Source organism: Eriocheir sinensis, chromosome 21 (genome assembly GCF_024679095.1).
Source record: "Eriocheir sinensis breed Jianghai 21 chromosome 21, ASM2467909v1, whole genome shotgun sequence".
Taxonomy (NCBI): Eukaryota; Metazoa; Arthropoda; class Malacostraca; order Decapoda; family Varunidae; genus Eriocheir; species Eriocheir sinensis.
The window spans coordinates 13181975-13195789 of record NC_066529.1 but is presented as its reverse complement, the minus strand read 5'-3'; the positions used below and the strand labels follow the sequence as shown (position 1 = coordinate 13195789).

The window sequence follows — 13815 nt, the reverse complement described above, 5'->3', positions numbered from 1 at the left end:
CACCCACGGCCTGCAGGGTGAGACGGACTACAGGATGGGAACTTGTATGGCGGGGTAACCTGCCCTCGACTGTCCTGGGGCTCCAATACCACTGCCCCAAGCTGCTCCCTACATCAAAGGGGCGCCCGCCTCCACACCACCTGAGCCGCTCCCTCTCTACATCAAGCGGCGCCCGTCTGTCCATCACCAGGACCGCCCATTCCCATCGTGGACGTCCTCTGCCGAGCCCGACACTCACGCAGCTCCTCCTCCGCATCCATCAACTACAGAGCTAGGCATTCTGTGTATTCCCCAAATCTCCCCTTAGTTTAGAGGCCTACAGCCTGTCGGTCATTCATTTTGTTCATATTTTTATTAGCACTCCAACCTTTAAAGTAAACCAAATACATATTTATATCTAACCTTACTGAGTGTTATCATTTGGAGCCTGTTTTGCTGCTCATTGGAAATTACTGAACCATACACACATCCCCTCCATAGTACATAATCACCATCCAATTTCTTAATGCTGTCTCAAAAAGTGGTTCCCACGGAAATCCTCCCACCCTCCATAATTAACCACACAAGTAACGCCCTTCTGGTCACAAACTTCGGAACGAGTGTTCACTTGTCCTGAGGCCTTAACATCCGGGACCAGCGCTCGACAACTACCACGCTACCACATACCATTCACTACCCTAGTGGTTGTCATAATCAAGGGATGTAGCTTTATTTATTTATTTAATTTATTATATTATTATTTTTTCTCTATTTTCCACGCTACATATGGTGGCTTTTGCGGTGGGATTTCCCTGTGAACCATTCCCCCCCCCCCCCCCCCCCTTGTTAAAGCGGAAGTTAGGAGTGAAGTGGCTAGGTCAGTACAAGGTTAAAGAAATAGAGATGGGGAGTGCCTATACATTAGAAAGTGTCTTTAACGGAACTAAGATACAACAAGCGGCAGATAAAGTAACACCATATGGAGGACAAGAACAAATCCTCATAGAACAGGAGGAAGTAATAGTGCCACCGGTGGACAGTAGCGATGAAGATAAACAACGTCCAACCAGAGAGAGAAGTCCTCCATGAAGGCTAAGTGAAGAAGTTTAGGTTGGCTCCTGGAACAGATCTGTGCGGTGCAGGATAGTTGGTAATAGACCCTCCTTTTGTTGCAGTGCAATACGGCACTGGTAAATCTCTCCCGTATCCGGGGGTGGCGAAGCCCGATGAAACGTGGAGACCCAGAAGAGCATCGTCAACCCCACCAGTAATCTCTGGGACGACCTGGGCTCCACGCGGAAGGTGGAGGGCTAGAAGGCCATACCACGCCACCCCGGATGCCAGGGGAGGTGGGGGAGGAACCAACCTGACACCCCGCCAGGATGCCGGGTCCCGATGAGACCCCAGGGCACTCGTGCCCATACCAGTGGATAGCCATGATATTTTTTTTGTTGTTGTTGTTGTTGGCCGCTGTTAAAGACTATTCTGTTGTAAGTTCTTGACTTAATCAAGGGATGGAATGTTTTGCATCTAGAAGTTTTACTGGTTTTTATCTAATGTTTTATATGATATAACAACGTTTTATATGGAGTGAGTAGTAATATGATTGTTTTTTAGACAGGTTACCCATGGGTTAGAGACCCTGAGAAAGGGATTTCAGTCTCAGGAAGGAGGGAGCCGTGTAACGGTCCGAATGTGAATGAACGAGAGAATGTGAGTAAGTCGGTGAGTAACAGAGTGAGTAAGTGTAAGCGAGTGCATGAATGAATGAGTGAAAGAGTGAATGGGTAGCTGAGGAATGTAAGTGCGTAAAAGGTTATGAGAAGATAACACGGCGAGCGAATGAGCGAATATATGAACGAGTTACTGAAATCCCTCATCTCGAAGCCTCGAACCCCTCTAAGAAACCAATAACTAGTTAGTTAGGTAGGGTTTGATTGTAATGCCGAGAGGGAGTCACGTGAAGAAGGGGGAGGAGCTTAGCGAGGAGGAGAGGCGAGAAGGCGAGGACAAGGAGACCCACGAGTCAGTGAGGAGGAAGGACGAGAAGCTGGGTAGACTTGAGGCGAGCACCACGGCAGCAAGGCAGAAGCTGGGTAGACCGGAGACGAGCACCACGGCAGCAAGCCAGAAGCTTGGAGAACGTACACACCACCCACGGCCTACTGTGTGAGGCGGGCTAGCAGGAGACGAGCAGCAGCCCTAGCAAGGAAAGGCAGCGAGTTGAGTAAGAGCGGTGTCCACCTCTCCTCAGCCCCGAAAGACCACCCACGGCCTGCGGGGTGAGACGGACTACAGGATGGGAACTTGTATGGCGGGGTAACCTGCCCTCGACTGTCCTGGGGCTCCAATACCACTGCCCCAAGCTGCTCCCTACATCAAAGGGCGCCTCTCCACACCACCCGAGCTGCTCTCTACATCAAGCGGCGCCCGTCTGTCCATCACCAGGATCGCCCATTCCCATCGTGGACGTCCTCTGCCGAGCCAGACACTCACGCAGCTCCTCCTCCTCCGCATCCAGCAACTACAGAGCTAAGCATTCTGTGTATTCCCCAAATCTCCCCTTGTGCCGGTAGTTAGCTAGTTTAGAGGCCTACAGCCTGTCGGTCATTCATTTTTGTTCATATTTTTTATTAGCACTCCGCTAACCTTTAAAGTAAACCAAATACATATTTATATCTAACCTTACCGAGTGTTATCATTTGGAGCCTGTTTTGCTGCTCATTGGAAATTACTGAACCATACACACATCCCCTCCATAGTACATAATCACCATCCAATTTCTTAATGCTGTCTCAAAAAGTGGTTCCCACGGAAATCCTCCCACCCTCCATAATTAACCACACAAGTAACGCCCTTCTGGTCACAAACTTCGGAACGAGTGTTCACTTGTCCTGAGGCCTTAACATCCGGGACCAGCGCTCGACAACTACCACGCTACCACATACCATTCACTACCCTAGTGGTTGTCATAATCAAGGGATGTAGCTTTTAATTATTCATTCATTTATTTAATTTAATTTAATATAATATTTTCTCCATTTTCCACACTACAGTAGCAGCGTCAACAAAATGTGTGGGATTTGATAGCTGTAACAAGAGGAAGAGAACAAGGTAGTTTCTGCACTTGGGAAGGGGAAGGAACCAGGCAAGGGGGGAGGGAGAAGGGAAAGAGGAGGGATGAGGAGGGGAAAGCAGTTTATGATGAGGAACAGTAGGGAAGGAGACAAAGGGCTGGAGAGAGGAGGGAGGAGAAGGAAAGAGGCAAAACTGGGAGATTTCAGAGGGGAAGGAGGGAAAACAAGAGGAAACGAGGTAACGATGGGGAGATGGAGGGAGGGAGGTAAGGGTGGGGGAAAAGGGGAAGGGGAGGGAGGGGGGCAAGGGGTGGGGGAAGGGGGAAGGGAAGGAAAGGAGAGAGGTTGAGGTAGGTGTGGTCACTCATTTGCCCGCCTGAAAGCACGCCGTCCACAGGTATGATGCACATGTGTCTGTTTTGCTCTTATTTGATGTATTATATGTATTAGTGCAGTGCTCTCTTGTAACGCTGTAAATGTAAAGTTGGGGCCACAAGAATATAACATTGCCAGCCTGTAGAGTGTGGAAGTCGGGTCGGCAGACGTGTCGTATCTGTTTTTACTACCACTGTGTTATCACCCTCACGAAAGCGGTTCAGCCATTTATAAGCTTGTCTCTTTGCACCCTTCGCCACTCTAAGGAATGCACATTTAATCGTCGTCCTCCGCTACCTTAATTTGAGGATGAGTAGCGCTTTCATTGGTGATTCTTGAAGTCAAACCCAATACACTATTCGTACAATTCCTGAACTGAATGCATTAGTTTATTGGGCGGAGATCAGAGCTCACAAAGACTAATCCTCTCACAGCTATGCCTGCTCAGAGGAGTCATTTAAAGAGTAAATTCTCGAATAGTCGAATGCTATTAGAATAAATAGTTAAGATTCGTTTTAGGTCCGTGCCAGTATCTCATTACCTACCTTATGAAACATCAGTATCTCTTCATATATCTTTTTCTACAAACCTTCAACAGTAATGGAAACGCTTTGAAAATCCAATTCAAGGACTTTTTTTTTACTCCTGAAAATAGGGAATAATGTTTACGAAAGCGCGTCGCCCCCTCTGGCGACGGTGCAGCCGGTGTTGCGAGAAATACCTCCTTGCTGAAATAAGTCACATATACATGTTGGGGGGGGTCCAGGGGGGGCGCAGCCCCCCCGTTAGTAGGTCGTAAAGTTCGGTTGGAGTAGTTTAAATATGCTCCCCGACCCTAAGCCCTCTGCGAGCTATTTTACGGCTGCGGCGGCTGCAGCGGCTGCAGCGTCGTCGCGGCCGCCGCCAGAGGAGGCGACGCGCTTCTGTAAACATTATCCCCTGTTTTCAAGAGTAAAAAAAAGTCCTTGAATTGGATTTTCAAAGCGTTTCCATGACTGTTGAAGGTTTGTAGAAAAGATATATGAAGAGATACTGATGTTTCATAAAGTAGATTATGAGATACTGGCACGGACCTAATACGACTCTTTACCGAATAAATTTCCTGTAGTGGTAGTTAGTAGTGCGATAATCCATTACTTCAAATGTCGCACTGAAGTTACTTCCTTGCGACAGATGTGAATTAAAAGTTTCTACATGTTCGGACCGTGCATTAATATGTTCCGCTGTTCGTGAAGTGCATTAATATGTTCTGCAGATCAATAATGAGTGTGACGAATAGATTTGACTACTGAAGCACTTTATTGCCAATAGGCTTTCTGTTATATATTAAAATGTTTCATCCTATTTTTCCACCTCTTCCTCCTTTTCATCATCTTCCTCTGCTTCTTCCTCCTCCTCCTCCTCCTCCTCCATCTTTTCTTCCTCCTGCCAAACTCAGGCCTCAAGCGTTTCTATTGTCTCCGTTTTTCTTTTTCCCTTCCTCTCTCCTCCCTCGCCCACGTTCTTTTCTCATGTCGTTCGTGTTCTCATTTATTTTCTATTTTATTTTTAACTGTCGCTTATTAGTGGAGAATATTTGACTGTGCGGTAAAATGTAATAACTTGTGATGGTGGTGGTAGTAGTAGTCTGAGGAAGAGAATGAGGAATTAGAAGAGGAAGGGAAGGAAGCAAGTAAGAAGAAGATGAGAAAATAGAAAACAAGGCGTCAATTGGAGGAAAATGATAAGGGTGAAGTAAAGAGGGAAGTGAAGAAATTATTAAAGATAGGAAGGGAAAGATTTAAAAACACTACAGGAGGAGGAGAAAGAGGAAGAGGAAGAGGAAGAGGAGGAAGAGGAAGAGGAAGAGGAGGAGGAGGAGAAGAAGAAGAAAATGCAAACACTTAAATTCTGATGCACCTTCAATACGTTCATCATCTCGAGGAAAAAAAAATCCAAACTCAGCTAGGAGAGGAAAGTTACTAACGCCCAATATGTAAAGTTTTGCACGTAAACACACAAACAAACACACGCACGCGCAAGAATATCGAGTGGAGAATGGAAGAAGAGAAGGGAGGAATGAAGAAAGGAAGGAAGAAAGGGAGAAGAAAAGAATGAATAAGGTAAGGGAGAGAAAGGAAAAAAGGAGGAAGGGAGAGAAGAAAAAAGTGGTGGTGGAGGCGGCGTGTGTTGGAAAATATATAAGACACACAAAATCGTTGGGGCGGCAATGTATCTTTATATTTTACTTTTTTGTGTGTGCATGATTATGAGTGGAAGCGTCCGGGCGCCAAGGATGGATCAGAGAGGATGAATGATGGGCGGAGGACACACTTTATAACAACACACTTTTTTATAGCACAACACACGGCCGGGGATGGGGAAGAGGGGGGGGGAGGAGGGGGAGGGATGAATGAAATAAACTTGCAAGAAAGAATAATACAAAGGGAGTAAGGGAAGGAGGTAAAAGAAAGGAGGGAAAACGAAGGAAGAAAGAGAGAGGGAAGAAGGGAAGTAAGAGAAAATATAAAGAAAGAAAGGAAGTTTGAAATTAAGGAAAGAAGAAAGAAAAGGGAGAAAGGAAGAAGGGAAGGGAGGAATGAAGAAAGGAAGGAAGAAAGGGAGAAGAAAGGAATCAATAAAGTAAGGGAGAGAAAGGAAAAAAGGAGGAAGGGAGAAAAGAAAAAAGCATAGAGGGGAAAGAATAGAGGAAGACAAAGCAGAAAGCAAAGATAAAACCATGGAAGAACGAACAATGTAAAAAACAAAAACAAGAAACGACAGAAATAAGTCAAAGAAAGGTAAAAGAAAAAGAAATGATAAACGGAGGGAAGGAAGAGAGGAATACACATGAACTCGTTTGGAAGACTATAATTTAAGAAATGCATAAAACCTCAAACGAGTGCTCCTCAACTTGCCATTCCCTCTCCTCCTCCTCCTCCCCTTCGCCCCCCCTCCCCTTCGCCCCCCCTCCTTCCTCCCTTTACATCTGCCTCACATCCTTTCCTCCTCTTCTCTCCTCTATTGACGCGTTCATTTCAAGTCGTAACTTCCAACAAGTGGCGAGAACGACCAAGCACACACACACACACACACACACACACACACACACACACACACACACACACACACACAGTAAGTTCCCCTCCCTCCTTCACCTACCCCCTCTCTCCTCCGCCACTTTTTTTTTCCTTTCTCATCTTCATCCTTCTTACCCTCCTCTTCATTCTGACTTCCCTCCCTCCCTAGAGACGGCACAGAAAGTAAAAGTAAAGAAAAAAAGATGAAGAGGAGAACAAGGTCGAGTAGGAGTAAAAGATTTGATGGGGCAAAAGCGAGGAGGACGGAAACGTGTGGGAAACGAAGCAGAGATATAAAAGTAATGAAGGCGCCGAGTTGAAGAAAAACGAAATGCCTCCCAAAACAGCAAGAGCAAGAATAGAGAAAAGGAGGTAGCGAAGAACAGAAGGAACACAAGAGGAATAGGTATAGAGGTGTGGGGAGCGGCTCCAGTGGGAACGGGACGGGAGGTTTTTGTTATGAGACGAAGCGCTGGTGTTGTCGTTGCATTATACTTTCCAATAGTGCTAACCGTGCCTCGTGGCCAGCCCGCTAAACCTATTGATCTCTGAGGCTGAAAACGGAGCCAGGCCGGAAGGAGGAGTGAGATAGGACGTGAAAGTGAGAGGTTGTACGTTAAAGAGAGGAGCGAGGCAAGAAGAGACGGGGAAGGAAAAGTGGCAGAAAGGGGAAAAGAAGGTATATGGGGAAGGGAGAGGCAGAGGCAGGCCGGATGAATGAGTGGGATAAGAACATAAGAACACAAGGAGACTGCAAGAGGCCGAGTGGCCTACACAGGGCAGCTCCAGAATCCCCCACTACTCACGATGGGTGAGATGTAGTTTCAGGGGTTACAGGTAGAGGCTTGATTCTCGTTTACCTTCGGTACGGGCGTACACTCCAGTACCCTGTCCCCTTACTGCACCCACACTTCACTCATCAGAGTCATCTTCTCCAATGAATCCTCTGATAGCCTTTCTGAATTATGCTTCGACTCTCTTTCGACCGGCTTATTCGCCGCACTACACTGCCACCTGTCATCCTCGTCCATGTAGCTATCCAGTCTACTCTTAAAACAAGCTATCGTCCCTGCACTAACTATGTGATTGCTTAGTCTATTCCACTCCCCCACCACCCTATTACTAAACCAATGCTTGTCTATTTCCCTCCTAAATCTATATTTTTCTAATTTAAATCCATTACTACGTGTTCTATCCTGCTGGCTAATTCTCAGAACTTTACTTGTATTGCCTTTGTTGTAACCCTTGACCCATTTGAATACTTCTATCAGATCTCCCCGCACTCTTCGTCTTTCTAGCGAATTAAGTTGAGATGTTTCAGCCTATCTTGATAAGGGAGGTTCCTCAGTCCCTGAATCATCTTGGTCATCCTCCTCTGAACTGATTCTAGCAAGTTGATGTCCATTCTGTAGTGTGGGCACCAAAACTGGGCAGCATAATTTAAGTGTGGCCTAACTAACGCTAAATAGAGTCTGAGGATGACCTCTGCACTTTTGTTGGTTACCGTCCTGTTAATAAAGCCTAATACCCTGTTAGCCCTATTCCTCGCACTAATACATTGCTTCCTTAGTTTTAGGTCAGAGTTCACTAACACTCCCAAATCCCTTTCACACTCTGATCTGCCTATCGCTGTGGAGTCTTAACTATACCCGTGTAATGGGTTGCGTGTTCCTACACTTAGTACGCTACACTTGATGTCAAAATTCATCTGTCATTTCTCTGACCAAGCTGACAGTTTGTTGAGATCCTCCTGCAGTGCTCTAGGATCCTCCCTTGTCCTTATAGTACGTCCTATTTTGGTGTCATCCGCAAATTTACCTATGTCACTAGTTATCCCATTGTCTGTCATTGATGTACATAATGAATAAAAGCGGGCCTAAAACTGAACCTTGAGGAACCCCACTGGTAACATTACCCCATTCGGATTTTTTTACCGTTAATGGTAACTCTCTGTTTCCTGTCGCAAATCCACGCCCTAATCCAATCATTAACCTTCCCTCCTATTCCATGAGCCCTGACTTTATTTAAGTCTCTGGTGAGGTACCTTATCGAAGGCCTTACTAAAATCAAGATAAACTACATCGTAACTCTCATCATTGTCAGCTGCCTGCCTGGCCAAACTCTTTCGCCTCTGCCTGTCAACATCTACCTTTCCTTCGTGCTGGAAGTACGCCTTCATACAGACTGTGCCTAAGAAGGGTGACCTATCCAATCCCTCAAACTACCGGCCTATAGCTTTACTTTCCTGTCTATCTAAAGCTTTTGAATCAATCCTAAACCGGGAGATTCAAAAGCACCTATCCACTTCTAACCTTCTATCTGATCGCCAGTATGGGTTCCGCAAGGGGCGTTCTGCTGGCTATCTTCTTGCTCTCTTAACTGACTCTTGGTCATCCTCTCTTAGCCGTTTCGGTGAAACTTTCTCAGTTGCGCTAGACATATCGAAAGCTTTCGATGGAGTCTGGCACAAGTCTTTACTTTCTAAACTTCCCCCCTCTTTTGGATTCTATCCCTCTCTCTCTGCTCCTTTATCTCCAGTTTCCTTTCTGGCCGTTCTATCTCTGCTGTGGTAGACGGTCACTGTTCTTCCCCTAAACCTATCAACAGTGGTGTTCCACAGGGCTCTGTCCCATCACCCACGCTCTTCCTGTTATTTATCAATGATCTTCTTTCCATAACAAACTGTCCAATGCACTCATACGCTGATGACTCCACTCTGCAATATTCAACTTCTTTCAACAGAAGACCCTCTCAACAGGAATTACAAGACTACAGATTGGAGGCTGCAGAACGCTTAACCTCAGACCTTGCTATCATTTCCGATGGGGTAAAAGGAACCTTGTGTCCTTCAATGCCTCAAAAGCCCAGTTTCTCCACCTATCAACTCGACACAATCCTCCAAACACCTATCCCCTATTCTTCGACAACAACCAGCTGTCACCTTCTGCAACACTAAATATCCTCGGTCTATCCTTAGCTCAAAATCTCAACTGGAAACTTTACATCTCCTCTCTTACTAAATCAGCTTCCTCGAGGTTGGGCGTTCTGTATCGTCTCCGCCAGTTCTTCTCCCCCGCACAGATGCTTTCCATATATAGGCGCCTTGTCCGTCCTCGTATGAAGTATGCATCTCACGTGTTGGGGGCTCCACTCATACAGCTCCTCTGGACAGAGTGGAGTCTAAGGCTCTTCGTCTCATCAGCTCTCCTCCTCTTACTGACAGCCTTCTACCTCTTAAATTCCGCCGCCATGTTGCTTCTCTTTCTATCTTCTATCGACATTTTCATGCTGACTGCTCTTCTGAACTTGCTAACTGCATGCCTCCCCCCGTCCCGCGGCCCCGCTGCACACGACTTTCTACTCATGTTCATCCCTATACTGTCCAAACCCCTTATGCAAGAGTTAACCAGCATCTCCATTCTTTCATCCCCTTCACTAGTAAACTATGGAACAGTCTTCCTTCGTCTGTATTTCCTCCTGCCTACGACTTGACCTCTTTCAAGAAGAGTGTATCAAGACACCTCTCCACCCGAAATTGACCTCTCTTTTGGCTACTCTTTACTTTTGTGGGAGTGGCGAGTACCGGGCTTTTTTTGTACTTTTTTTTGTTGCCCTTGAGCCGCATCCTTTGATGTAAAAAAAAAAAAAAATTATAAGATTAGTAAGGCACGACTTCCCTGTAATAAACCCATGCTGTGAGTCGTGAATTAAATTATGTCTGTCAATATGATCCCAATACTATAGTCTGTTCACTTTAGCTATATTCCTAGGCAGGTTGGCAAGCTTGCAGCTGATTGGCTGCTCCGCTCTCCCGCTAACACTCATGTCGGACCACATCTTGCATGCTCGAGTGAGACATGTTTCTTTATTATATGCCATAGCTGAATCTAGCTTAAGTGAACAGACTATAGCTGCTATTATTGACTCAAGCATTTTACCTATAACTGACGTCAAACTAATCGGCCTATAGTTTTGCATAGAAGATTTCTCCCTTCTTAAATATTGGAATAACGTGTGCCTGCCTCCATGAAACAGGCACCACCCCTGTGTCTAGCGACTTCCTAAAAACTTCAGTTAGCTGCCCATTAATTTCAGATTTACATTCTTTTAATACCTTGGGAAAAATTTAATGAAATGAGGAAATGGGAAAAGATGGAGAGTGAGGTTGGAGTGGAATGTGAGGAGTAGTTATGCAGTGGAAAAGGGGAGGAGTGCGTGGGCATGTATAGCTGACTAGATATAGGCTACAGAGGGAGCGAGACAGCAGGCCCTGAGCAGGGGAAGTTGAATGGGTGTTTATAGACTAGGGGAGAATGGAGGCAGGCGGGGAAGGGCACATTAACTTTGCCTCCTCCTCATCCTCCTTTTATTCCTCATATATATATATATATATATATATATATATATATATATATATATATATATATATATATATATATATATATATATATATATATATATATATATATATATATATATATATATATATATATATATATATATATATATATATATATATATATATATATATATATATATATATATATATATATATATATATATATATATATATATATATATATATATATATATATATATATATCGTATTTCCTCCTCTCTCCATCTTCCGTTTATTATGGACGAGACGTGAAAAGAAGGAAGGAGGTCATGATGATGATGAGGACGACGACGACAAAGAGGCTCAGGAAGACGTGGGCGAAAATGCGATTAGAAACTTTAAAAAATCAATTTTTCCGTCTCATCGTTATTCCTAGATCGCTCAAGAGGCACAAATTGCTCTTAATTGCAAAAAGGCGCCTCTTAACGAGACCCTAAATTTTCGGAGGAAAAGCTTTCGTAATCCTTGGACATTCGATGATTATGATTATTATCATTATTATTATTATTATCATTTGTAGTGGTAGTGGTGCTATATAGTAGTAGTGGTGGTGGTGGTGGTGGTAGTGCATCCATTAACAACCCATGAGGAGGAAGGGATCTAAAGAGGCTAGCTGTTCTAGGAAGTGTTGATGGGTTTTAAAGCTTCCCTTAAGAGCTCCAAGGCCCCTCTCAGTGCCTCAGCTTTCCTTTTCTATTTATATTCTCCATCTCATCTGTCCTAGGCGCCGACCTGTAGGTGCACTCGTCTTATGGGGGGTCACTTAACAGATGGCGCGAAAGTCACTTCCGGAATGTGTTCATTAAGTCAGGAGTATGGTATAATACAACTTACTGTGGGAAAAGTAGGTATTTAATTAATGTGGACTTGACCGTTATGTACTACTCTGACACTTGCGTATTACTGTGCAGGTGTTGGCCGCGCAAAACATCTATGTGGAGGATGACTGCGTTGTGCGTGGGCAGGAGTGAACAGAGGAGGCCGTCAGGCTGAAGACTCCCGACGGGCCGAGTGCCTCCCACCAGCATCCACCCACGCACCGTCCTCAGCCGTCAGCCCACGCATCACCGACCCACCAACCTCAGCCTTTTGTTCTTCACCCGCCGCCTACCACTACCTCTCAGCTCCCAAGATCTCTGCAACGCCATCAGGGCCTCGGTAAGCCTCCATATCAAGGAAGAGTGGGATATGGGTGTGCACGTGGAAATATTAAAGCCACAGCAGAGTTTAGGTGCACATCTTGCAACCAGATTATTTTCATGCAAACAGGATTTCCAGTAGATCTCGCAAAAATTAAGGATGAGTTTGAACAGGTCAAGGAGTATTATAGCAGGTTGTTCGGGTCGAGATGGTCATTGTAGACTGAGGGGAATGTTGTTGTCTTTCGTAAAAAATTTTTTTTTATGGCATTCACTAGTATATCAAGACTATGTTTTACTGGTCTGAAATAGCGAGTTTTAATTACTTTTGTCACTTAATTATAAGGGTCTTCTCAAACATTTCAGGACTTACACATCCACAATTGTTAAGGTTTTCGTTAGGTTGTGATGTTAGTATTTCCATGAGGAGTTTTAAGAGCCTAGTTGTAAATTGACAAGGCTTCTGAACTGTGAATGTGAAAAGGCACTCATTAGATCCCGACTTATAGTCTCCATGTGGCCTTTGGAACTGTTTGTGGTGAGAGCCGAAAGTGTTTGAGAATACGGGACTATATTCTCTTAACATCTCGAGGCTTACACATCCATATTTGGTAAGGCTTATACGCCTCCGTGGTCTAGTGGTCAGCGTGCCTGGCTTCTACTCCGCGGGCCCGGGTTCCAATCCCGGCCCGGGCAGTCGGCGTGAGCTCACCCAGCTGTTCATCCTTCCTTTCAGGCTGGTCGATAAATGGGTACCAAGGGAAACCTGGGGAAGGTAAACTCTGGTAACCCTGATGTCACACTGGCCCTGTGTCCCGGGGTAATGGGCTCCCTCCCACCACAGGCTCAAGGACCAATGTTACAGAGATGAGCACCGAGGCCACGCGCTGCTACAGCGTCTGCCCCCAACTTTACTTTTACCTTTTTCGTAGAGGTTAAGGACAGCCCAATAGTTTTTTTTTTTTCTTCTTCTCTTCTCCTCCTCCTCCTCGTCGTCGTCATCGTCATGGAAGTAAAATGCATCATACTTCAACTGCAATTAAAACGAACAGAAGCAAGAAACGAGCTGTATTAAATATTACATGCATGGGTTAGCAAACAGGAGGTCCTTCACTTTCATGTAGGTGAAAATGCAAAGATCATGAGATGAGATACCACTCAACACAGCTCTTACATCACATCAGGTTTACCTGAGCCTCTATGTAAGTCTTAGAAGAGTAACAAAGGAAATATTAGTAACATTAGCAAGTAGATGCCCTGACTGCAAGGGAGGATGAACCACTTGGCAAGTGTACACTGCCCTGGTCTGGACACATAACAAGGCCCACATCTTTATGGCCATACATGATGGTGAGTACACCAGAGGGTATCTACATGGTGTACTGGTGGGTAGGGGCAGGCCCATCTGGATGAGTAGCACAGCTCACTCAACCACTCCAAGACGTTTTCTTTTTTCCCTCTTCCTGAATAATCCTTCTCTCAACTGAATGTACCAAATCATGAAGACCATGTGTGGCATTCCTGAAAGACTGGGAGATGAGTCTTGGAGGTTGAGTATGTCCTGATCGTGTGCTGTGGCTAGCAACACATCTCTCCAGTCTCTTATTTCGGACAAGGTGGGTTGCCTCTCCTGGCTCGGAGAGATCAATCACCTAGTCTGTGTGCCACGAGCCAAATGGCCAACACTGTCAGGTGGTGGCTGTGTATATTCTCCTTCTACCCGTGAGGCTGTTGGGCTTATAAGCCCAGCAACCAGCCTCCCCTTGTAGGGCTCCATGGTGGGTGGT

General features: G+C 45.3%; 1 long non-coding RNA gene across 2 annotated transcripts in view; it reads left to right on the top strand.

The window, feature by feature from the left end:
* The first annotated feature begins 3417 nt into the window (after window positions 1–3417).
* The window catches only part of LOC127001710 (uncharacterized), a 16987-nt gene continuing 6589 nt past the window's right edge, over window positions 3418–13815 (top strand). Inside the window, exons 1-2 of one of the 2 annotated variants that reach the window (XR_007755406.1) lie at window positions 3418–3453; window positions 11801–12047. This is a non-coding gene — a long non-coding RNA (uncharacterized LOC127001710). Of the gene's footprint in view, window positions 3454–11162; window positions 12048–13815 lie in introns of those variants that run through there. The other variant, XR_007755405.1, reaches the window with a different exon arrangement.